The following is a 24,122-nucleotide window of genomic DNA, read 5'->3' as shown; positions in this document are numbered from 1 at the left end:
CTTCACACTCATCTCTTTGCACAGGGGAGACAGGAACAGCCTGATGTTGCGAAATGAAGATCAAATCTGGTCCGCAGAGCTGGGATCCCGGTTTTACGTTGTCAGAGGGACATGAACCCAGTAACCCAACGCTGGCGGAATGTGACGCTATCCACCGTACCAACACTCCGAATTGTCTTCACACACACACACACACACACACACACACACACACACACACACACACACACACACACACACACACACACACACACACACACACACACACACACACACACACACACACACTCACTCTTTCTCGACGGCGCAGTGGTAGCGTTCGCAACCGCGGCTACAGCGGTCCGAGTTCGAATCCGGCCAGGATTGTAATAATTGCAGTACCACTGCGCTGCGAGTCGTTACTCCAACTCTCGTGGGCAGGGCGTTGGGGATGTGTGTGCATGTAAGGTCACAGCAACACCCATAGATCGGTCATATATGAGCTCTGAGTTCTCACCCGAGAGGGTAATAGCTGTCGATCACAAGTCCAACACGTGATCCAAGACCATAGTGAATCACACACACGCACACACACGCACGCACACACACACACACACACACACACACACACACGCACACACACACACACACACACACACACACACACACACACACACACACACACACACACACACACACACACACACACAACTCCTTGCCCAACAGATTAGGGTGCCAGCTTGTAGTGTTGTGATGCTTTTCAGCCCAGGGTAGGTACCGAACTTGGACCGTTGAATTAGCAGGCTAGCACGGTACCACTACACAAGCAAGCGGGTATGTGTGCGTGTGATTCACTACGGTCTTGGATCACGTGTTGGATTCATGATCGACAGTTATTACCCTCCCGGATAAGAACACAGAGCTCATATATGGTCCTATCTATGTATAATGCTGTGAACTAAAACTGTGTTGTGTGTTTGTATGTGTGCTTGCATGGCTAAATCTTACAGGAATTCTGTAGGTCCAACACATAACACTCTCTTTCATAGTTCAAACTCGGTCTGTTATCAATTATTTTAATGTTCAGGGTGCATGGCGCCCTTCCAGTGACTATGATGAACCATCCCTGTGCGCACCAGGAGCTTAATTAAAAATATATACTTTGCTCAGCAGGGATTTCACACTAGTTCTTAGGAGGTAGGTCTGCACCACCATTGCAAGAGAAAACGGATGCCATTCGTTCGAAAATAATCGTATGCACGTTACTGTTGTATGGAACCTGCTTGGGGCAGCGGTTAGCGTCCCTCCCCCGAACGGGTGAACTCGGGTTCGGAGGTGCTAGGCAGTTGTCCAAGTTGCACCCCCATGGCTCCCCAATCCCTATATGCAACAGTGGGCATTAGAGGTGCAGTATACCAGCGTAGCAGTACTAACACCTAATCAGTATGGACGACCTGAGTACACTGGTTTCTGACTTCGTTCACTACCATAGCCATTCCTGCACAACACTCCTCGTGCACCTTAAAACTTATTCAGCCGGATTAAGTCACAGGGGTGAGATAGAAACGCTTTATCGTCCTCCAGTGTGCCCCAGCTTATACAAAGTCGATTGTAAGGTACCTTCTCTCGATCTAAGTAAACATAGTCCAACCAACACCTTGCAGCAGATCAACCGCTCGCGTTCAAGCCTAACAGGTTTGATATGCATAATCTTCCAGTTCTAAAAAAGAATTGATTATTAACCAGAATGTTCGTCCCTTCAAGACGTCTCTATTTTACAATACTTTCATATAAAATTGCTATCATCTTGGTCAGGAAGACATGTCTGTAGCTCAGTGGTATATCTTTAATTCCTCTTTTATAAAGTGGTATTAAGTTAGCTCATTTCAAAGTCCCTTTCCGCCTCTCTTTGGGTTCTTGTGTAGTTATCTCTAGCTCGTTTGTGTTCGTCTTTTCTTTTTATATATATTCCTTGTCTTCTACAAAATTTCAAGACACATCCCTGGCCTTTATAGCCACCTCACATTTGATTAAACCATTTTTTTCTTTCGATTTTTATTCAAATTACCCTTCGTTCACACTCTAGCTGTAAAAGTTAAAAAAAGAAGATTTCTTCTCAGTTTTGGTAGCATTCATGAACTCCCAATCTGCATGTTCAAGGAATGCCCCCAAACCTGAGAAGTTAGTCTCCCCAAAATTGATTCTGCCTTGCTTGTATTATTTATTTGTCGGCCCTGTTTACACTTCTTCCAACAGAAATTTAAGCGCTACCTGGTCATTTTTTCCCCGTTGGGCAAGTGTACTTCATTAAGCCAGTAATGCTTGGTTCTTTGGTAAGTCTTTTTTTTTTACCTCTCTTATTTGAGCCGCGTCTTTTCCATTGTGCCATCTATTGCAATATTTAAGAAAGTGGTATTGCAGGAGTCTTTTTTACCACATCCTTCGTATGCCTCCCAATTCACATCTTTACAATTAAAGTTTCCCATAAGGATAACCCCCCTCCCTCTCTCTCTCTCTCTCTCTCTCTCTCTCTCTCTCTCTCTCTCTCTCTCTCTCTCTCTCTCTCTCTCTCTCTCTCTCTCTCTCTCTCTCTCTCTCTCTCTCTCTCTCTCTCTCTCTCTCTCTCTCTCTCTCTCTATATATATATATATATATATATATATATATATATATATATATATATATCTGTGTGTGTGTGTGTGTGTGTGTGTGTGTGTGTCCGTCCCTCTCTCTCTGTGTGTGTGTGTGTGTGTTTACCCATTTGTATGTGCCTAATTGTAATATACAGGATAAGAACCACGTCCTCTTGGACATAGCTACCTAACTTCTTCACTTTCTCCCGCTCTTTATGGTCATTATTCATAACTAGTTACCCTCTCACTTCGTTATTTTCTTTTTGTAATTCTTGTTTGTTCTTTTTCTGATCTACATGCAATGCGTTCTTCTTACCAGCATGTATTTCTTTACATTTTTCCACTCTTCCATTCTTTGTTTTTCCGTGATCTTTTTCAGATTATTGTCCATATCCTCCCCGTGTTCTTCTTTCACTCTTTTTGTTCTTGGATACTTTCTTTAATGTTTTCATATTTCGATTTAGCCATGGTCTCCTTTTTCATACACATTCTTTAGGATTATATATATATATATATATATATATATATATATATATATATATATATTTATACATACATATACCAAGGCTTTTTCCCCCTTACACGGGGGGTAGCCAAAAAGGAAAAGGTATAGAAACCACTCCCACCCATTCCATTCCCCACATATTCCACTCCTCTCCACCCTCCTCCCTCCCTCTTATCTAGGCACCTCCTGGATGACGGGTCATCCCTGCATCCTGCCCACTGCCCTGGGTCAAAAGCAGTGTTTCAAGACACAGCACATCCACAGCAAGGCCGCTCCATAAATTCGGCGACCCCCCCCCCTCTCCGTCCCCTTCGGGCTGCGTCAATTTTTTTCTCATACATACTTCCTCACCCCGTATCCCCCACCCACTCCCCCTCATGCATCACAGCATCATCCATACACAACCCTTCTCCATTCACCCCTATCTTCTGTTCTCTCCCGTCCTTCCTCAACAGACATTCCTCTCTTTTGTAATGCCCCTTTCACCCCATCCATCCATCTCATCCTAGGACGTCCCCTCATATTCACTCCTTCCATCTCTGCCTTCTACACCTCTTTTACTAATCTTTCTCACTCATTCTTCCCATGTGTCCAAACCATTCTAATACTCTTTCTTCAACCCTATCTCCCAGCTCCCTTTCCACCCTTGTTCTCCTCCTCACCTCCTCATTTCTCACTCTTTTCAGCCTAGTAGCCCCTATCATACTTCTCAGACATTTCATCTCAAACACATTCAAACTCCTTCTCTCTTCCTCTTTTATGTTCCATGTTTCTGCCCCGGACAGTGCTGTTGGCACAATAACTCCTTCATATAACCTCCTCTTAGTATCCATTCCCAGATGCCTATATCTTATTATACTTTTTAATCCACCAAGGCATCTACTGGCTTCTCTCAATCTACATTCTACCTCCACCCCCACTATTCACTTTCCTGCCACATTCGCACCCAAGTATCTAAAACTATCCACTTCCTCCAGTCTCTCACCCTTAATGCTCACTTCCAGCCTGCTGTCACTCTCTCCCCTTGTACATCTCATCACCTTACATTTGCCCACATTTATCTTCAGCTTCCTTCTTTCACACACCTTCTCAAACTCTGTCATTAACTTCCTCAATCCCTCCTCTGATCCTGCTACAAGCGCAGTGTCGTCAGCAAACAACAACTGGCTTATTTCCCACTTTTCTCCATTTTCTTTAACCATCTCCAACCCCTGACCCACTACCCTTGCATTCACCTCTCGCACCACCCCATCCATGTATAGATTGAACAGCCAGGGCGACATAACACACCCTTGATGAAGTCCCACCTTTACCTCAAACCATTCACTCTCTCCATTTCTAATCCTAACACAAGTTCTACTACTCTCGTAAAAACTCTTGAGTGCCCTTAACAGCTTTCCTCCTATCCCATATATCTGCAGTGCCTCCCACAGTGCCTTCCTGTCTACCCTGTCGTAAGCCTTTCCCAGATCCATAAAAGCCCAAAAAACATCCTTACCTTTTCCTTAGCTTTCTCACATATCTGTCTTACCACAAAAATCTGATCTACACAACCCCTACCTGTCCTAAAACCACACTGTTCCATACCAATTATTCCCTCTTTTCCTCTACTAATCCTCTTAATCAAGACCCTCCCATACGCCTTCCCAACTACACTCAACAAGCTGATCCCTCTGGAACTACTACACTCACACTTGTCCCCCTTTCCCTTGTAAAACAGAACTATATAGGCAATCCTCCAGTCCTCCGGCACTCTACCCTCTCTTAAACAAACATTAGATAACCTCACCAGCCAGTCCACCATAACTGTACCTCCTTTCTTCAGACATTCTGCATGGCATCCATCCAACCCAGGTGCCTTACCTGCTCTCATCATCTTAACAGCTGCTTTCACTTCATATTTCCCTATTTTTCCTCCAGTTTCCTCACTCATCACTCTCATTTTCTTAGCGCTTCCCACTGCAACTACTTTTCCCTCCCTATCCTCCTTCACATTTAGCAACTCCCTAAAATACTCTGCCCACCTTCCTCCCACTGCCTTCTCTTCCATTATCATCTCTCCATATGCACCTTTTACCTTTTCTTCTCTACTTGATTCGCCTCCTCTTCCTCTTTTAATTTCCTTCCAACACATCTTTTTATTACTTTCAAAATTTTCTGTCATACTCTTACCCCATTTCACATCTGCTCTCCTCTTTGCTTATTTTATCTTTTGCTTAACTTCCCTTCTCTTTACTTTGTACCTCAAACGATTCCCTCGTCCTAATTTGTAGCCAATCTATGAATGCCTGTTTCTTCTTTTCTACACCCTTCGTTGTTTCTTCATCCCACCACTTACTACCTGTCCTTCTATTTCCTCCCGCCCTCCCTGTTCCACACACCATCTTTGCACACCTTATGACTCCCTCCTTGAACCGTCCCCATTCCTCCTCCACTCCTAGTGGATGGATGCCTTCACTCCCTCCCACTCCTCTCTCAGCTTCTTATACTCGTTCTCCTTTTCTTTCTCATTTAAGCAGTTCACTCTAAGTACCTCCCTACCTTCTGCCCTTTTCCTCTTTCTCCACCTATTCTCCATTCTCAACTTACCTTCCACCAAAAAATGAGCTGATATTCCCCCACTCTCTCCCCTTAGAACATGTACATCCTTAACTCTTCCTACCATACTCCTGGTCACCAATATATAGTCCATTAACGCTCTATCTCCCCCTTCCACCCACCACCCTCTCCCATGTGTACTTATGGTTGACTTTCTTCCTAAACACTGTATTTGATATCATCAACTCTCTTTCAAGACACGTCTCCACCATCAATTCTCCACTACGATTTTTACCTGGAACTCCATACTTCCCAATCACTCCGTCTATTTGTTCGTTTCCTACCATAGCATTAAGGTCTCCCTATACAACTGCATTGACATTTCTCCCTAATCCCTCGATGCACCAATTTATATCTACCCAAAAAGCCCCCCTTTCCTGTACGCTCTTCTCACTTCCAGGTCCATACGCACTTACAAAAACCCACATCTCCCTTCCCAGCTTTACCTTCATCCACATTAACCCTAATGAAACCTCCTTCCACTCTACTACACGCTTACTTATCTCTTCACTTACTAGTATAGCCATCCCTTCTCTCTCTCGTCTCCTCTTCACTCCTGGGTACCTCCCAACTACACTCCCAAATTCACACTCGCCTCTCCCTTTCATTTTAGTTTCACTAGAAGCCAGCACATCCATCTTTCTTCTCGCAAACATACTGTCTATCTCTTCCCTTTTACTCTCATCTGTACCACATCAACGGACATTAAAAGACCCAAAACTTAGGGTACTGGTTGGGAAATTCCCAGACCCTCTTATGCCTTTACTTTTTTTTTAAGAATGTCCCCTTTGGGGCTACAGGTAGCAGAACTCCTAATCCCATCCCCCGTCCCGTTTTTTGTCGCCTCTTACGACTCAAGTGGAAAGACTTGGTGGTAGCATTCTCTTCCCCCACCACAGGGTAGGCGAAAAAAGGAAATGAATATTCAGAGAAATGGTACAGGACAGTAACAAGGGGTTGGGAGACAGCATAACGGAGGGACAGTCGTAGTATAAAAGTGTCATAATTTCTCTATGAACAGAGTTTTCCTCTATCACAGACAAAATGATGTGTGGCTCTGGTCCGTAGGGGCGCCCCATATAGACCCTAAAGTATCAACTGCATGCTACTCTGCCACAATAACATGCAGCCAATACCCCAGACGGGGAAATACATACATACATACATATATATGTATATGTATATATATATATATATATATATATATATATACATATATACTAGTGTGTTTACTTTTATTAAATATGCTACTAAGTCCTTGATCATTGCTTCATGAATTGAAATCTGCTCATCCAGTATTATATTTTTTCCCTCCCTTTGTAGTGTCATCCACAAGTAATCTCATTAAGTCTTAATATGTCCATCTGTGTATGTTTATGTGTTCATTAAGATAAGATTTTTGGTAATTGTTATTCATAAATTTTCCTTTTTTCAGTCTGCATCTATTTAGCCGCTTTTTTCATCTACATGTTCTTCATATGTAACCAGTTGGCGTTAGACTCCATATGTCATATTAGGTGCACTTACAGGGTCAGTCCAGATCGGTTTCTAAGATCTCGTCTCATCTAGCATAGTTTTTACGTCATCTTCGTACGTATTCATCTATGCTCGTTAATAAATAATTTGTGTACTCAAGGAACGTGACGGTTGGCAGTACCGATCCCGTTGGGATTTCGCTTGTCACCTTTCCAAATATTCTACATGAATAATTCTTCTCTTTTTCCATCCTTTAAAAATACAGTATTATCCACTCCAAAATTTGGTACCTGTTTCCGTTTTTTTTTTTTTTTTTTTTTTTTTTTTTCTTTAAGTTTTTGTTTCTTTTGAATGCTTTCTAAAGGTCTTCAGAGTAAACAGTTCACCAAGCCTTTCCCCCTTCCAATGTCAGTAACTTCATCATAACCTCGGGTTTGCGACTTATCATCCCTGTTCCGAATTCAGTATTTCTCTTATATCAGATTGTCCTCTTTTTCTAATCCATATATTTCCAAATATTTGTGTAGTAATCTTTGCATTACGTTTGTCAGTGCAACGGTCTCTAGGTGAAGAAATCTTCCTTGTTTCCCTTAAATATGGAACCTCGTCTGTCAGTTTCCATTGAATTTACTCAATGAGTTTTCATACACAATGCTACTGTGATCGGGTGGCACACTATTGCACGTTTTATCAACTCCTGCCCTGTCTATGCACTCGTTTTTTCCATCTCCTTTTTATTCGCTTTGCATAATTGCTCTCTTCCTTCCGATTTTTTCTTAAGAATTCCCTGACAAACACCTTGCATCCATTCATTTCTTGCCCTCCCTCACCTTGCGTTTCGCCTCCACATAGCTTTCATGTGCTTCCTCATTTCCTCTTTGAAACTATTCCCCGTATGCGCACCTCTTTTCCGTCACCACCGCACTTGACTCCTCATCCTGCCATTCACTGTCCTTCCTTTTGTTCCCACCCATTTTCCTCACACACCGTCTTTCCATACTTCAATACTTCTTCCTTGACACATATTCCTTATTCTCCTACCGCCTTACCCCCTTATTTTCCATAAAATTCCATATCTGTCTCGGTTTCGATGGTATTCGTTCTTTTTCCCATTCTAACTCAACCCATTCATTTTCCAAAGCTCCCTGCCTCCTTCATTTCTCTTCTTTCTCTACCTTACACCTCTTAAATCTCTACCAGATGATCAGACATTTCACCGCTCTCTCTCCTCTAAAAACATCCACATCTAAAATTCTTCCAGTGATCTTTTTGGGCACCACAACATTGCCCATTAATACTCTCTCGACTACCCTCTCAACAACCACCGTGGTCCACGTATACTTATGTATTTTTTTCTTCTCAGACATTGTTCGCTTTCGTTATTTCTATGTGTATGTTTCCATTTTTATTTTTTTCGTTCCTTCCTGGCACACCACACCTCTACAATTGCATCCACTAACTCATCTCCCACTCTAACATTTAAATATCATAGCATCACTAAAGTTTCTCTACTCTCTCTCTCTCTCTCTCTCTCTCAAAGGATTACTAAGGCGGGGCATGCCGACAGGAGACCTTTTGATCCATATCTAGGTCGGATGCGAAAAAAAAAATCATAGAAGTGGCCCAAGAACGGAACCCTGAGGAACTGAGGAACTCCACTTGCAACACTTTTCCATCCAGAAGTTTTTCCATTTAAAACAAATCTCTGTTTTCGACCATTCAACCAATTACTAGTCCAACCTAATAGGCTACCACTTATTCCATGCAAAGCTAATTTAGTAATTAGTCTTTCGTGTGGGACGGTATCAAAAGCTTTTGCAAAGTCTAGATATACTAAATCTATATTGTTTCTTTTGTCATTCTAACTCTCTCTCTCTCTCTCTCTCTCTCTCTCTCGTACCTCCTCGGTATGGGTTGTAAAACCTTTTGAGATACTGAGATTCTGTGTAACTCTCTCTCTCTCTCTCTCTCTCTCTCTCTCTCTCTCTCTCTCTCTCTCTCTCTCTCTCTCTCTCTCTCTCTCTCTCAAAGGATTACAAAGGCGGAGCATACCGACAGGAGACCTTTTGATCCATATCTAGGTCGGATGCGAAAAAAAATCATATTAATAATAAAATAATAAATAAAAACTATAATAATGTAAATAACAAATAAAATACATAAATAAATGCATAGGTATAGTTAAATAATAAAACAGGTAAATAGTAAATAATAATAAATTGACATATAACTAATAATAAATGAAAATCAGACAGACAAAAGATAACAAAACAAAAACAAATAATATAAGATAAATTATAATCATTACAGCATCTTACTTAGGTATTTATCTAAATGATTCTTAAAGCTTTGAACTGAACTACATTGCACTACCTGTGCAGGAAGTTTATTCCATTCATTAACTACACGGTTGGCAAAGTTGTTTCTACCTACTTCCAAATTGAATCTATTTCCGGACAGTTTGAGACCATTGTTTCTTGTCTGATTCTCATTCAATGTGAAAATTTGGTCACTTTTGATGTTGTCAATTCCCTTTAAAATCTTAAAGACCTGTATCAAGTCACCTCTGAGTCTACGCTTTTTTAGGGAAAACAGATTCATGTGTTTTAGTCGATTTTCGTATGATTTATTTTTGATATTTGGGATCAGTTTTGTGGCTCGCCGTTGTACTTTTTCCAGTCTGTCAATGTCTTTAATGAGATTCGGTGACCATACGGAAACAGCATATTCCAAATGTGGACGAACTAACGATTTATATAGCTTGTTAATGAGTGATGGACTTTTGAAATCAAAAGATCGCGCAATCAGTCCCAGAATCTTATTTGCTTTCTCAGATGCTGAAATACACTGCTTGGATGATTTGAGGTCGTTACTGATAATTACGCCGAGATCTTTTTCACTATCCACTTTTGTTAACGAATTTCCAAATAACTTGTAATCGTACTTACTGTTATTTTTACCTATGTGCATTACCTTGCATTTACTTGTGTTAAATTTCATTAGCCACTTTTCAGACCATTGCTGTAATTTATCTAAATCTTCTTGAATATCTAATTGGTTTGAGTGATCATTTGCCACTCCGCACAGTTTTGTATCATCAGCAAATTTGGAAACAGTAGATTTTAGTCCATGGTCTATATCATTTATATATACTATGAATAGAAGTGGCCCAAGAACGGAACCCTGAGGAACTCCACTTGTAACACTTTTCCATCCAGAAGTTTTTCCATTTAAAACAACTCTCTGTTTTCGACCATTCAACCAATTACTAGTCCAACTTAATAGGCTACCACTTATTCCGTGTAAAGCTAATTTAGTAATTAGTCTTTCGTGTGGGACGGTATCAAAAGCTTTTGCAAAGTCTAGATATATTAAATCTATATTGTTTCTTTTGTCATAATTCGAGATAACTGTGTTGTAGAATTCGAGTAAGTTAGTCACGCAAGAACGTTTCCGTCTGGAACCATGCTGGCTATCATTTATCAAACGGTTACTTTCTAAATGATGTTCGATAGCATCTCTGATGATAGTTTCCATTATTTTTCCTACGATTGAAGTCAAACTTATAGGCCTATAGTTATTTGGTTTCTTTTTGTCACCTTTTTTGAATATGGGAGTAACGTTAGCTAGCTTCCATTCTCTTGGGACATCTCCGGATATGATGGATTTCTTGAAAATAATTTGTAATGGAACAACAATCTCATTTTTCATTTCCTTTAAGATTCTTGGATGCCAACCGTCAGGCCCTGGTGTTTTATTAACTTTGAGTTTGTCTATACACCTTTTAATTTTTTCTTTTGTTATATTTACCGTAGTGAGTAAGTTTACCCTAGACTTTTCACAGGTTTCAGTTTGGAATTCACTTTGAGGTGTTTCGTTTACGAATACCGAGCTAAAATAATTGTTCAAGATATTACACATTCCTTCATTTGAATATTCAAGTTGACCGTCAGCAGATAATAGTGGACAAATGTGATTTCTAACAACCTTTTTATCTCTAATGTAACTATAGAATTCTTTGGGATTCTCTTTGGATTTATCAGCGATGTTCATTTCGTATTGTCGTTTTCTTTTTCTTATTGTCTTTTTTAAATCTCTCTGTATTGATACATAACTTTCATAGTCATTAGATGCACCCGAGCACTTATATTTCTTATAAGCCTATCTCTTTTTAGCAATACTTTTTTCAGTTTCTTTGTCGAGCCACTTTGGACGAGCCTGATTTGGGGGACGTCTGTCCTTAAAAGGAATGTAAGTTTGAATCATCTTAGTGAGCGTATTTTGAAATATTTCCCACATCTGATCTACAAGTCTTTCGCTTAATTTTGCCTCCCAATCTGTAAGCTGAAGCTCCTGACGTAGTCCTATGAACTGAGCTTTACTGAAATCGGGTATTTTAGAAACACAAGTATCTATTCTAAAATTGTTTAGGAGTTTGAATCTAAGTTGTGATCGCTATTTGCAACAGATTCACCGACTTCTACATCAGTTACCATTCTTTCGCGGCTAGTGATAAAAAGATCGAGTAAGTTTCCATCTCTCTCTCTCTCTCTCTCTCTCTCTCTCTCTCTCTCTCTCTCTCTCTCTCTCTCTCTCTCTCTCTCTCTCTCTCTCTCTCTCTCTCTCCAGCTTGTTCTATACCCTCGCATATGCAGGCCCAATTACTAGATTTCTGTTTGGACTCTTCCTTCCAGTCCCGCTTTTGCCTTGACTCTTCACAGGAGAAAAATGCAGGGAGGGCTACTCCTTATCCTCCAACTAAATTCCATTTAGTCGTCTTCTACGGCACGAATGGGACAAAGTGACAGCATGTTTATCTCCTACGATATGAGCATGTTATCACTACTGCAGGGAACATATAAGTACACACACACACACACACACACACACACACACACACACACACACACACACACACACACACACACACACACACACACACACACACACACACACACAAATATATATATATATATATATATGTGTGTGTGTGAGTGTGTGTGTGTGTGTGTGTGTGTGTGTGTGTGTGTGTGTGTGTGTGTGTGTGTGTGTGTGTGTACATACATACATATGACGAAAGTGGAGTAGGAAACACAGGAGTCTTAGGAATAACCTCAGACTAACACCCCTGTGTTTCCTACACCCACTTACGTCAACCTGTCAGAATGTCTCTCTCTCTCTCTCTCTCTCTCTCTCTCTCTCTATATATATATATATATATATATATATATATATATATATATATTTATATATATATACATATATATATATAGTGTGTGTGTGTGTATGTTTGTGTGTGTGTGTGTGTGTAATGTACATATGCCAACAAACATATTGCTTTTCTAACACCCCCACCTCACCGGCTCCGTTGAACCCATGAACCTCCATGAACCCGAAACAGTTCTCGTTAACGTCCCGATATCGTCCATAAGGATGGAGATGTTGGCGAATTGTGGGCAACAAAATAAAACGCAATCAAAGTTGAGTGAAATTGTGTGTGTGTGCGTGTGCGTGTGTGTGTGTGTGTGTGTGTGTGTGTGTGTGTGTGTGTGTGTGTGTGTGTGTGTGTGTGTGTGTGTGTGTGTGTGTGTGTGTGTGTGTGTGTGTGTGTGTGTGTGTGTGCCGAAGCCTCCGTCAAAGCTACGTCGTCTTTAGTTCGACCAAACCTTCCAGTTCCTTTGCCCATCTCCCTCAGATCAAAACTTCATCAGGTTCCTCGTTATCGCTGGCGATTCGGTCTAGATCTCATCAGATTGTCCATGACGTCACACTGACCACGTCTAACATATACGATATCAAAATTGGATTAGGTGTAACACCCACGATATCACACTTGAGTCACGCGACGCACACGATGTCACATGACCACGTGGGACCTCGATCGATACGCGTAATGTGACGTCATTTGAGACGGTTCTTGCTGCTTAACTGTCCTGCAACTAAAGCTAAAGTAGTATGACCTTCTCTGGGCGTGAGGCCATTCATGTGCCGAATTTCACGTGGCCACCCCTAAAATTCTGGTTGTTTCAGGGAGACATACATAGCCACCCGTTATACACATGTAGATATACTTATCTAAAACAAAAAGTCAGGCATACCTCAACGAACTAGAGCTATGGTTGGCACAAAACAGAATGTATTCATGACCCCAGAAATCTTCAGTAACGTTGCTGACATCCACGATTCTAAGAATCACCCAGTGGTCAGATATAATGGTCAACATATCACATTGACCAGGAACCCAGTGTCCTTCTCCTCATACATCAAATACCTCAAAGCAAAAGCAAATAAAAAACTAATTATATTTCGAGCAGTTGTAAGAAGTTTTAATAAAGGTATAAACAATAACCAAGAACAACACTTAAATAACAGAAAATTAAACCTTAAGAATAATAGCTGGATGCACGAAAACACTAATGAAGCATCTATACCCAGAAATCAAAATAATTCGTATAGAGCAGCACATGATAATGATAGACACACACAGGAACCCCCAAACCCAACCTCTCCTCATATCACATCACACAAACACTGCCTACAATGCATCCCAACAAAAACAGCAGCTCACGAAAAACACTCCTTAATAGACCGCTAAAATTCGCAATTCATCACTCGTAAGAAATCAACTCAGCAGAGAAATCATCCCCCGAACATACATCAGTTGCACAAGAACATCTACGCTCAGGTCACCACCCTGCATAGTACCAACATAGAATCGGCTCGACAATAGACGCTGTTTACCCCCAGATACCACCACATGGAAGACAGAACACCCAGTGCTACACTGTGCTTCACTCATTCCGGACAGCAATACAAAGTCACTTCTCTGACTTACGGGCTATGCAGGTGATCGTGGGCGGTTTTCTGGAGGCCACGGATCTTCTGCAGAAGAGAATTGGGAAAAATGGCTGATTGATTGATACATATACACACATATGTAATATATTCACATACATATACATGCACATTTTCGTTTAGTCGTTTGTTGCAAACCTTGATACTAAATAGAATTAACCACTTGAAAAGTTGTTATGTGGACCAATTTACAACTGGCATGGGCAAAGGAACTCTATATGAGTAATTGGTGTTCCAATCCCATTATGGATTACTAACATGTTTGCCGTGCGTAGCGTCAGGCACGCCCTGAGCCAAGTGGCTACCGCCTGGGCCAACACCGTACGATCCGTGACCATCTTACTCTCCCTACTCAAGTTTTAAAAAAAGTGGGCATGTATACACCCCCACGACCTTTGGGACTGTTCGGTTGTGTTACAGATATATACTCAAAGCTTACTCTCCCTTTGTTGGGCTCCACGGTGGCGGTGTGTGTGTGTGTGTGGGGGGGGGTAATCCTTCATTGTACAAAATCAGCTACCGACTGAAAATGGGCTTGCAACCCACCTCCATCAAATCTACCAAACACGCGTTCGGGGGGTGGGGGGTTGCAAATGAGGCAAGAGCTCGTCAAACTAAGTCCATGATGACCCTGTGACAGGCTTTCTGTGTGAGTGCCTGGAAGGTTCCCTATCTAAGGATGTCGAATTACTCTGTTTTTATCGACGAAGCTCAGAATGGCTCGGAACGGATGTAGTGGCTCTCTCTAAGATAAGGTCGGGCCACGGAGGTAGGGCCCACATTGCGGGAGTAGTTGTAGACACATCTATCCGACTACATCACACCGTTGCATGTGTTAATCCGGTTGATAAGCGTATCATGCTGGTGATGTAAACACAACTTGGGATTGATTTCTTCTGTTACGCTATATGTTCCTACCGAGGTGTAGGAACATGAAGAAAAGACATTCTGTGCCCAGCTTGAATACAGTCGACCAGTGCTCCCCACGTAACACGCTTGTTTTTGGGCGACTTCAGTACAGATACAGACACCGACAGAGTTGGTTATGAGTTGGCTTCCATGGCTCTGAAACCGGAAACACTTCTTCTGAATACATCCTTCCATAGGGTGGAGGATTTTTGGTTCCTAGGTCCAGAGACGAGAACCACACCGATTATCATGTTGGCTTAACTAATTATGGTGTAAAAGATTAAGTAGACCAATACACAAATCTTGATCTGTATAGGTAACTTATAAAATTATCCAGTTTCCATTCTCATTGTTAGAATCATGTGTTATAGTATGTCTACAATTTTATTGGGAGCCCCTTTTAGTAATTGATAAAGGACTTGTAGCATATTTATAATTACCCACACACACGCACATACACACACACACACACACACACACACACACACACACACACACACATATTTATATATATATATATATATATATATATATATATATATATATATACATATATATATATTTATATATTGGAGGGGGGTTTCTGTCACAAGTTTCTTTTAACCAAAACTGGGTTCATTGGATATTTTTTAAGTACTAACCTATTCAAAATTATCATCTCCCGTGCTGTAGATCCTTACTCTCTCTCTCTCTCCCTATATGTATATGTGTCTAGTGTTTACCTATATGAGCCATGAGAGAATCAGTCGTATTCATCACAGCCCGTCCAGAAATGCCCATTGTTTGCTATGAGGCCTCAGAGTGTTCGGGGGTAACATCACCCTTTTGCTCGTGCTCGTGACCACGCTCGCTCGTTACTGAGAATGCAATGTGTAGTCTCTTGTGTCTGCGTATGTGTGTGTGTGAGCGCGTTTACCTAATTTGCATTACAAGACAGAGTTTATAATTGGGTAGCCCCGCCTCGCTACACAACTTCGATCTCCCAGTGTCCTGTCGTCATATTTGGGCTTGGAACTCATGAATACTCTTTGCACACACACACACACACACACACACACACACACACACACACACACACACACACACACACACACACACACACACACACACACACACACACACACACACACACACACACACACACACACACACACACACACACACACACACACACACACACACACACACACACACACACACACACACACACACACACACACACACACACACTCACACGCACACTTATGTACAATGTGACTGCATCACCCCCTCTTTCTTGTCTATGGAATATACAGTCGCAGTTTTTTTGTTCTTCTTTACCCATCCCGTTATATATCCTGCTCATACTTCAGTTTTGCTTTGTCTTCCTTCCTGTGTGGGTTCCAAACTGTCACAACATACTCCTGGCTGGTTTTCATGTATTAGAATTCAGTAGTTTCACCATATTATCGCCCACTCTTACGGTTGCTCACCAAACATGTTTCCCTCACAATGATGCTTATTTGAGGAAGCGAGTCCATCTTGCTGCTTACGATTACTCCCAGATGTGCTTCCTCGTCCTTTTTTTTTATTAGTTCTCTTTTTTCTTACTCGTTCTTCATTCTGTTGATCTATTCCTGTTTACATTATATTTTATTTACTGATATTAAATTCTATATACCATATCTGGATCCAGGCACAAAAGTTAAGGTTTTCTATCAGGAATTCATGGTATATGTTTTTTTTTACCATATATGTCATTATTTCAAACATACCCATACATTTTTTCCTTCGAAAGAATGTTTATATACACCAGGAACATGGCTGGCACTAACACTGATCCCTGTGGCAATCCGCTCGTCATTCCTTTCTACCCCCAAAAACTTTCTCCTGTCCTTCTCATCTGAGGAATTCACTCACCCAGTTATTCTTGTGCTCCTTGGGTTGTTTCTAACTTTCACGGCAACCTTTTATGCCATATATCCCGTATATTTCTCTTTGGATAGACACAATTCGTTCCCCTGTTCCTCCCATTCAGTGTCCGTGAACCTACCGAAGACTCCTTCGTGCAAGTTGCCCCCTTTCCTTTTCTTCTGATACCCCCGTGTGGAGCATTGACCATATCAGTTTTATGTAGTCAACACTTTAGGGGACTTTAGGGATACCCCTATGGTTCAGATTCACGCAGCAGTCTTTCATGATTGGAAACTAATCTCCGCTCAAATAGGAATATTGATCACTTAATTGTTACTGTCCCTCCTTCCCCACCTCAATGACTCCACTTTTTGGCGTAATATTATCCCCATAGATAGAAGTGCTGGCCAGCCTGCCTTATTCGTCTCCATTAACCTTGTAGTCTGACTGTTCTCTGTGTGTGCTTGTGTGTGTGTGTGTATGTATGTATGTATGTATGTGTATTTGCTGTGTATGTGTATGTGTGTGTGTGTGTGTGATTCACCATGATATTAAATCACATGTTGGACTTAGCATAACTTACATCCTCTGTCGTATCGTTTAAATAAATACGAAACATTGGCTCTTGTAGAACTCGTCTTACCATTGCCCGCCATCTTATCTTCCACTGTTGTCCTAATGTACCTGACCTTTAGGAATTTTTTCCTTCATTCAGTGTTGTCTCTTAGTTTTCCGTTACGTTTCAGTTTCCTCGGTATTCGATTGTAGGGATCCATGCCAAAGGCTTTCTGTAGATCTAGGTACGCACAATCCACCCAACCACTCTCTCGTTTGTATCACACCAATCACTCTCAGGAAGAAATAAGGTTTGATGCATGATCTTCCGGATTTGAAACCGAATTGATTGTCTTTTTTTTTTATCTTTTCAATGTGTTTCATCCAGCGAAATGTCACCATTCTTTCACACCATTTCATTATCGCCTTAGTCTATAATTCAATAGCAGCTCTACTTCCTCTGCTATGGATGGGTACTACATTTGTTCTTTTCCAGTCTTCCGGGATTTCTTATGGGTAATACACAGACTGTGAACCTTGTCTGCTAATTTATCCCTGCACTCGTAACCAGTAATGAGATTAAATAAGTTTTAACACCTCCATCACTTCAAACATTTATATCCTGTAACTCACTCTCATTGCATACATTTCCTGATATGGTTTAATGATTTGGTTTAACGTCACAAACTCATCCCATCGGAAGGCTAGGACGGTGCCCCTTACAGAGGACGCAGTAGCGTGGAATCTAAGGAACCATGACCTTGGTTCAACTTCACCGGTGGCAGGATTCGAACCGTCATCCCCTCGACCTTCGCCGCAAATAACGACGCCCTAACCCTAACAAAAACACTCTCCTTAGGGAAAATATATTAGAAAATTTCATTCTTTATTTTGACGTAAGCTAATGTTTCCTCGAAAACTTCAGCTTCCATTATTGGGTTTGAGATTCCTTACCTGTGCCTCAATTTACCATTGACAGACCTAAAGCACGTTTTTTATTCATGCTTATATCTATCAATGATACATTTTTCAAAGTGTGTGTGTGTGTGTGTGTTTGTTTACCTAGTTGCAATATACAAGAAATGAACTATTGCCATGGGATCCCGTCTCTATCACTATATATACTGTATATAAAATTTGGGTTTGGATTAATGTATGGGTTTAGACCGGACTGTGCCTTATTTCAGGATTCTAAACATAGAAAAGTTTGTTAACCCTTCACACATGTAATCCTTTTCATTTATTTCCAATGATCTCATGACGCCCTCCTGTATCAAACCAAACGATCATGTCACCTCTTTCTCTTCTTTCTTTTAATGATGGCAAACCCAAAACGTCGAATCTCTCCTCGCATGGATTATCTGCTCGGCTTTGGGGGTCAGTTTACTTGCTGTTGTCTGCATCTCCTTGATGTTATTTGCATCCGTCGTTTTCTGTGGACACCACAGTGTGTATTAGGTTCTTTATATTTTTCATCATCTGTGAAGTGTGTGTGTGTGTGTGTGTGTGTGTGTGTGTGTGTGTGTGTGTGTGTGTGTGCGTGCGAGCGCATGTGTGTGTGCGTATGCGTGCATGTGCATATATGGGCATTTGAATGTACATACATACATTGTGTGTGCGTGCGCGCGTGCGTGTGTACATGCACATTGTGTGTAAGTTCGCACATGTGCATTTTTGTGTGTACGCGTGCATGTATATATGTAAGTGCGCACATGTGTGCGCGCGCGCGCGTGTGTGTATGTATGTATGTACGTTGGCGCGTGTAGCGGAGCCGTCCTGCCTGCGTGGCTGGATGAGTAGAGAATCAAGCTATACAAGTGTGACTCAAGTGTGTTTTTGTAGTCAAACCCGCACCAAGAGCTACGCTACGCACTTATCGTGTACTGTATACGGCGTTTTTTTCCCCCATTGAGGTTCGTCACATAGTTTGCGATTCTGCGTGTTATAACGGGTGTGAGGAGGGGAAGATAGGGATGAAACCCGTCCATAACGTGTAACTCATTCTATTCTAGTTGCCTTAACCATCTCCGTTACATCCTCTCGATTAAAATGGCCAGTTCAGAAGTGGCATGCGCCTAAAGAATCGAGGAAACTGGAAGTTGGACGTAAGACGGTTGAACAAACAAAAAACACATTTTGAACTTAAGACAGGAACAGACAGCAAGCAGGAGCGATTGACTTGGCAAATATGAAGAGAGGAGGGGAAGAGAGGAGGGAGCAACAGTTACATAGATAGGAGTGCAGCCTATCAGTCTGAGAAAGGAGCAAGAAACTATCGTTAAGAGTGGGATGCCGTTAGACCCCCATCCTGTTAAAGGTCACTATAAAACGAAAGTGAACCTATCGAGAGACCATTGCAGTTACAAGACGATTCAGGGTTGAGACCTTATACCAAGAAGAAAAAAATATAGAACTAAAATCAGACCATCCTGAGACTACGAGACATATCAGTGAAAACTGAGGCTACTGGAGGAGAGCGAGACTACACGAGAAGTGTAGAGAAGGAATGGGTGGTTGAGATGATGAGAAAGAAAGGGAACATGGGTTCAGCGGGGGCTACGGAAATAATGGAGAAGCTGTAGATAGGCAGGCGAGGAGAAGAGGAGCAAAAGGGGTGAGAGGCCAAGAGTGAAAGGGGGGTGGGGAGGGAAAGATGGAGGGAGGAGAGGAGAGATGGCGGGAGGAGTAGGCGGAGGAGATGTAGAAGAGATGGCGAAGAGGGGGTGGGGGGAAGAGGAGAAACTGGGCTGTGTCGAGCAATCGGGTGACGCGAGGCGATGGTGGGAGACGGGTGTGGGGGGGAAGGGGAGGGAAGGGGGAGGGGGGCCGACTCACGAACGGACGGACATGGGTGCGGCGGCTTCGTATGAAACAGGAGGGGGGAGAGAATGAAACTCGGAGTAGAAGTTGGGGAGGCGCGGAAGGGGGGTAACGTGGGGGAGGGGGGGCTTACTTGGGAAGGAAACAGATGACTGTGCATTGACCCTAGACACGAGAATACTGTAGAAGGCTGACCGGCGGTGAGACCTACAGGTTAGATCTGCTAAAGCAAACCCTGCTGCTGATTCCTCCCTTTTTTTTCGCAATCCAGCCCAGTGGGCCGGGGGATGGGGGGATTGGCGAAGCGAAGCAACAGAAAAATGTGATGAAATGAAAGCGGTGAACAGAAACGTGGTTGGTGGAACGGGGAAGGCGTAAAACTGCATCGACGGCAGCGAGGAGAGGTTGGAGTGAAGATACACCCTCCTTCCTTGTGCGAGCACAGCGTACTGATGTTGGCGATCGCAAAACTTGGGGTGATGGATCAAGGGTGATAGCCTACGGGGGAAACGTAGGTTGTAGGGGAGGCGAAACTCGGGGTGTATATCGCGCATTACGCATGTTGATAAAAATTGGGGATGCATGTAGAGAGTAAAAAAAAAAAGGGGGGGGGTGAGAGAAGGTACCCAAGAATTAGAACATATATAGGAGTTTCACCTGACACTGTGAAGTTGAAGAGGAAACATGGATAATGAAACAAGAAAAGTTTCTGCCAGAAGGGGAAGAGTGGAATAGGGAAATGTAGGGAATGTTGGTTTTAAAAATCAGCCACATACCCTATTTAGTCACGAGTTTACCGTGACTCCGAAATGGCTGGAGTTGAGGAAAGGTAGACATGAGCCTGCAAGGTGAAACAGGGGCGAGCGGACGGACCAGGGTGGAGGGGAGGGGTGGGGAGGAGAGGAGAGGGGAGAAGAGGAGAGGAAAAGGGAGAGCTAAGGAAGGGATCTCGGTGCAGTTTTATTGTCGTCACTTGCCTCTCATTTACGATTCAGGGTGTACAACGGGGGGTGTCAAGGGTGAGAAGGGCTGAGGACGTCAGCAGGGGAGGAGGGAAGGGAATCGACGTTCCAGGATTACAGGATTTTAAGCAGTTACAGAACACAGGACAATAGTGCCCATCGTGTGGATATTACATTGATAACAGGCTAGTGCACAATCGTGTGTGCCTGTGTGCGTATGTGTATGTGTGTGCATATGTGCGTGTATGTTTGTGTGTGCGTACGAGTTGACAAGGGTGGGGAATGATAAAATGTACTAAAGTTTATGATAACATGTAGTGGTGTTAGTACTTGTGATGAGTGACGATGCGTGCAATTGAATAGAGTTGTGGAGTAGAGACATGATCAGGAAGACCCTAAGTGCATTGCGGAGATAACTGTGAGCTGTAGGCAAAGGGTGAGGGAAGACTATTAGGATGATGATAATAATAATAATGACAATGTGATGAGGCGTGGTGCGATGCGAAGTGCCGCACCACCACCACACCACCACCTTGGCGGCGGGGCCCGTGCAGTAAACACGGCCGCCCCGTAGCTATTAACTCAGAGACAAGGCGAGCAGCCGCCATGTTGCTGCCGGGCGCGCTCCGGATTATCTCCTAATTTTTGCCACATGGACAAGACCTGACAACAGTGTTCGCCTTTCAAAGTACACCACATCGCATTTTAAATATCGGACTACATGGTAAAGAGTTGTTATAAAGGATAAGTTAAAGTGTTGACTTGTATTCGTGATATCTTGTTGCACCAAGTGCCACTTATTCCAAGTGTTTGTTGTGAAATAGAATCGATATGGCTGTTCGTACAAATTCGGTTCTTCTGTGATTGACCCGTGACTATGTCATCAAGTTATGCAAACCCTAGCGTGTAGGGTGTCATAGAAAAGCTGGTGAAATGACAATTCTGTTGGTGAAGAGAGTTCAGCAGTAGAGAAAAGCGACAGCGAGATATTGCCCAAGAAGTGAAGTGGTCGCGTCAAGGAAAGAGTTCGCCGGTCCGTCACAAAGAACGCAAGGCCTTATGGGAGACCAGCTGATGGACGGTTCCAGCTATTTTTTGGAGTAACCGGAAGTTTGCATTTTCTTTCGTTGTGGGAAAAATCAATAACATAAATATTAATGAGATTTAAATTGAAAAATTATAAACTTTTAATTGGATAGTTTGCAATTTATTTTTGGCTGTTTACCAGCACAGATTGGTAGTTGGCTGGCCTTTCCGCCATTACGAAGTCTGTCATGATACTGTTAATGAGTGTGTTGTGTGTACTCGCCGCGAGGGAGTAAACTCTCCCAAGAAAACATACTTTTTACATGTACACGAACATCGTGTCTAGGCGAGATTGGATGTAACTAGACGATGCAGACTTAAGAAATTATAAAAAGTATTGAAGAGAAGTGGGGAAGTGAAGGATGTGTGTATTTGCAGTGAAAAGTGATTTGGGGTGACGCTCTTGCAGGGGGTGAGAGGGAGGGGGTGGTGGCGGGGGTTGGGGGGGTTTCGTCATTCTTGTCAATTTGGCTTTTTTCGTTGAATTTTAATATTTTTCGACCTGGGTCCGCAGGTATATATGTTTTAGTTATGTATTTTGCGACTTGTATATTAGAAATAAGATGTTTATAAATGTTTATATGTTTGCTTGAAAACTGCATATGGTAATTTAGAGAAATGAGATGGTGTCGTGGTTTGTGTGAGTGGGGGGGTGGGAGCGGGGGTAAGGTGGGGAGGAGGAGGGGGAGAAGAGCGGGTAGAGGAGGAGGCAGCGGTTGCGGTAGAGGCGGAGGAGGAGATGCTCTCTGGTCACTCAACCTCAGGATCGGCGAGTGTCAAGCCACCAACAGCGGCTAGCGGCAACGCGTACCCCTCAAAACTTAGATACTCCATTGCTCGAACTCCTTAAAACACCTTTCGCTTTTCGCCACCGATGTGTTTACCACGATATTTGTATAAAACTTACAATCCCGATATGGTCTGTTCAGCTGTCGCGCATTCATCAGCACTGTTTGATTTAATTTTAGGAACATACTTTTGGCATTTTCTACGTACCTTCACCAACCTCTCCCCCCCTCTATCTCTCGCTCCCCCCGTCACACTGCCATTTTTCACACAAGCGCGCACTCGCTCGCGCGCCTACATGTTGATGTGTCGTATGGGAGAGTAAAATTTTATTTTTAGATCTTTTTTTTTTATATGTACATTCGTCATTACAGCTATGCCATGAAGTAATGAGGTATCGCTGTTTTGTTTATTATCCATAACAAATTGTGCGTGAAATATGATAATCGAATATTTTGAGACTTTGTATGTTACTTTAATTAAATGAATGGAAGGGGAGGAAGATTCTCAGGGAAATGAGATTGTAATGGCGACGGGGGTTAAGGGGGGTAGTAGTACTGGTAGAATTTAAAGTGACGAAAAACTGAAGGTATCCGAGTTAGTACGAGGAAAGTAAGTCAGCTCTTCCTTCGGATTCTCCACCACGGCCACCTCCTCCTCATTGTTACGGCGTTAGGCTAGTTGCAGTTACAGGGGAGGGTGAAGGAGGAAGAAGGAGGAGGCAGCGGCGGCACAGCGGGAGCGGTGGGAAGGGAGAGGGGGTACATAAACGAGAGGGCCCAACAGTGTGTGTGTGTGTGGAGAAAGCTAGAGCTGTTTCCAACCTAGCTCCGGAGTGGGGAATAACTGTAGTCTTGTTTGCGTGAACTTATCGTTGCACTGCCCTCGGCAATCGCGAAACATTTACCCCCTTCCCTATATGGTACCCAGTGCCCAGTTGAATATAAAAAAAGTGCGAATAAAAGGTGATGCACTGCTGTGAGCTGTTCTGGGGCGTGGGATATTTTAAAGTTTTGGTGCTTGACCGAACGAAGACGAAGCGAAGCACGGCCGATTATGACGGCG

The 24,122-nt window shown here is 42.6% G+C and overlaps 1 protein-coding gene across 2 annotated transcripts in view; it reads left to right on the top strand.

The window, feature by feature from the left end:
• The first annotated feature begins 21,600 nt into the window (after positions 1-21,600).
• Positions 21,601-24,122, top strand: part of simj (transcriptional repressor p66-beta simjang) — an 89,477-nt gene continuing 86,955 nt past the window's right edge. The window contains exon 1 of one of the 2 annotated variants that reach the window (XM_076209081.1): positions 21,601-21,909. The gene's annotated coding sequence lies outside the window, so the exon portion shown is untranslated. The remainder of the gene's footprint in view (positions 21,910-24,122) is intronic. The other variant, XM_076209075.1, reaches the window with a different exon arrangement.

Source organism: Oratosquilla oratoria, chromosome 2 (assembly GCF_046742065.1).
Source record: "Oratosquilla oratoria isolate Oo_2021 chromosome 2, ASM4674206v1, whole genome shotgun sequence".
NCBI lineage: Eukaryota > Metazoa > Arthropoda > Malacostraca > Stomatopoda > Squillidae > Oratosquilla > Oratosquilla oratoria.
Note: the sequence above shows the minus strand (reverse complement) of the source record. Positions and strands in the feature narration are given on the sequence as shown.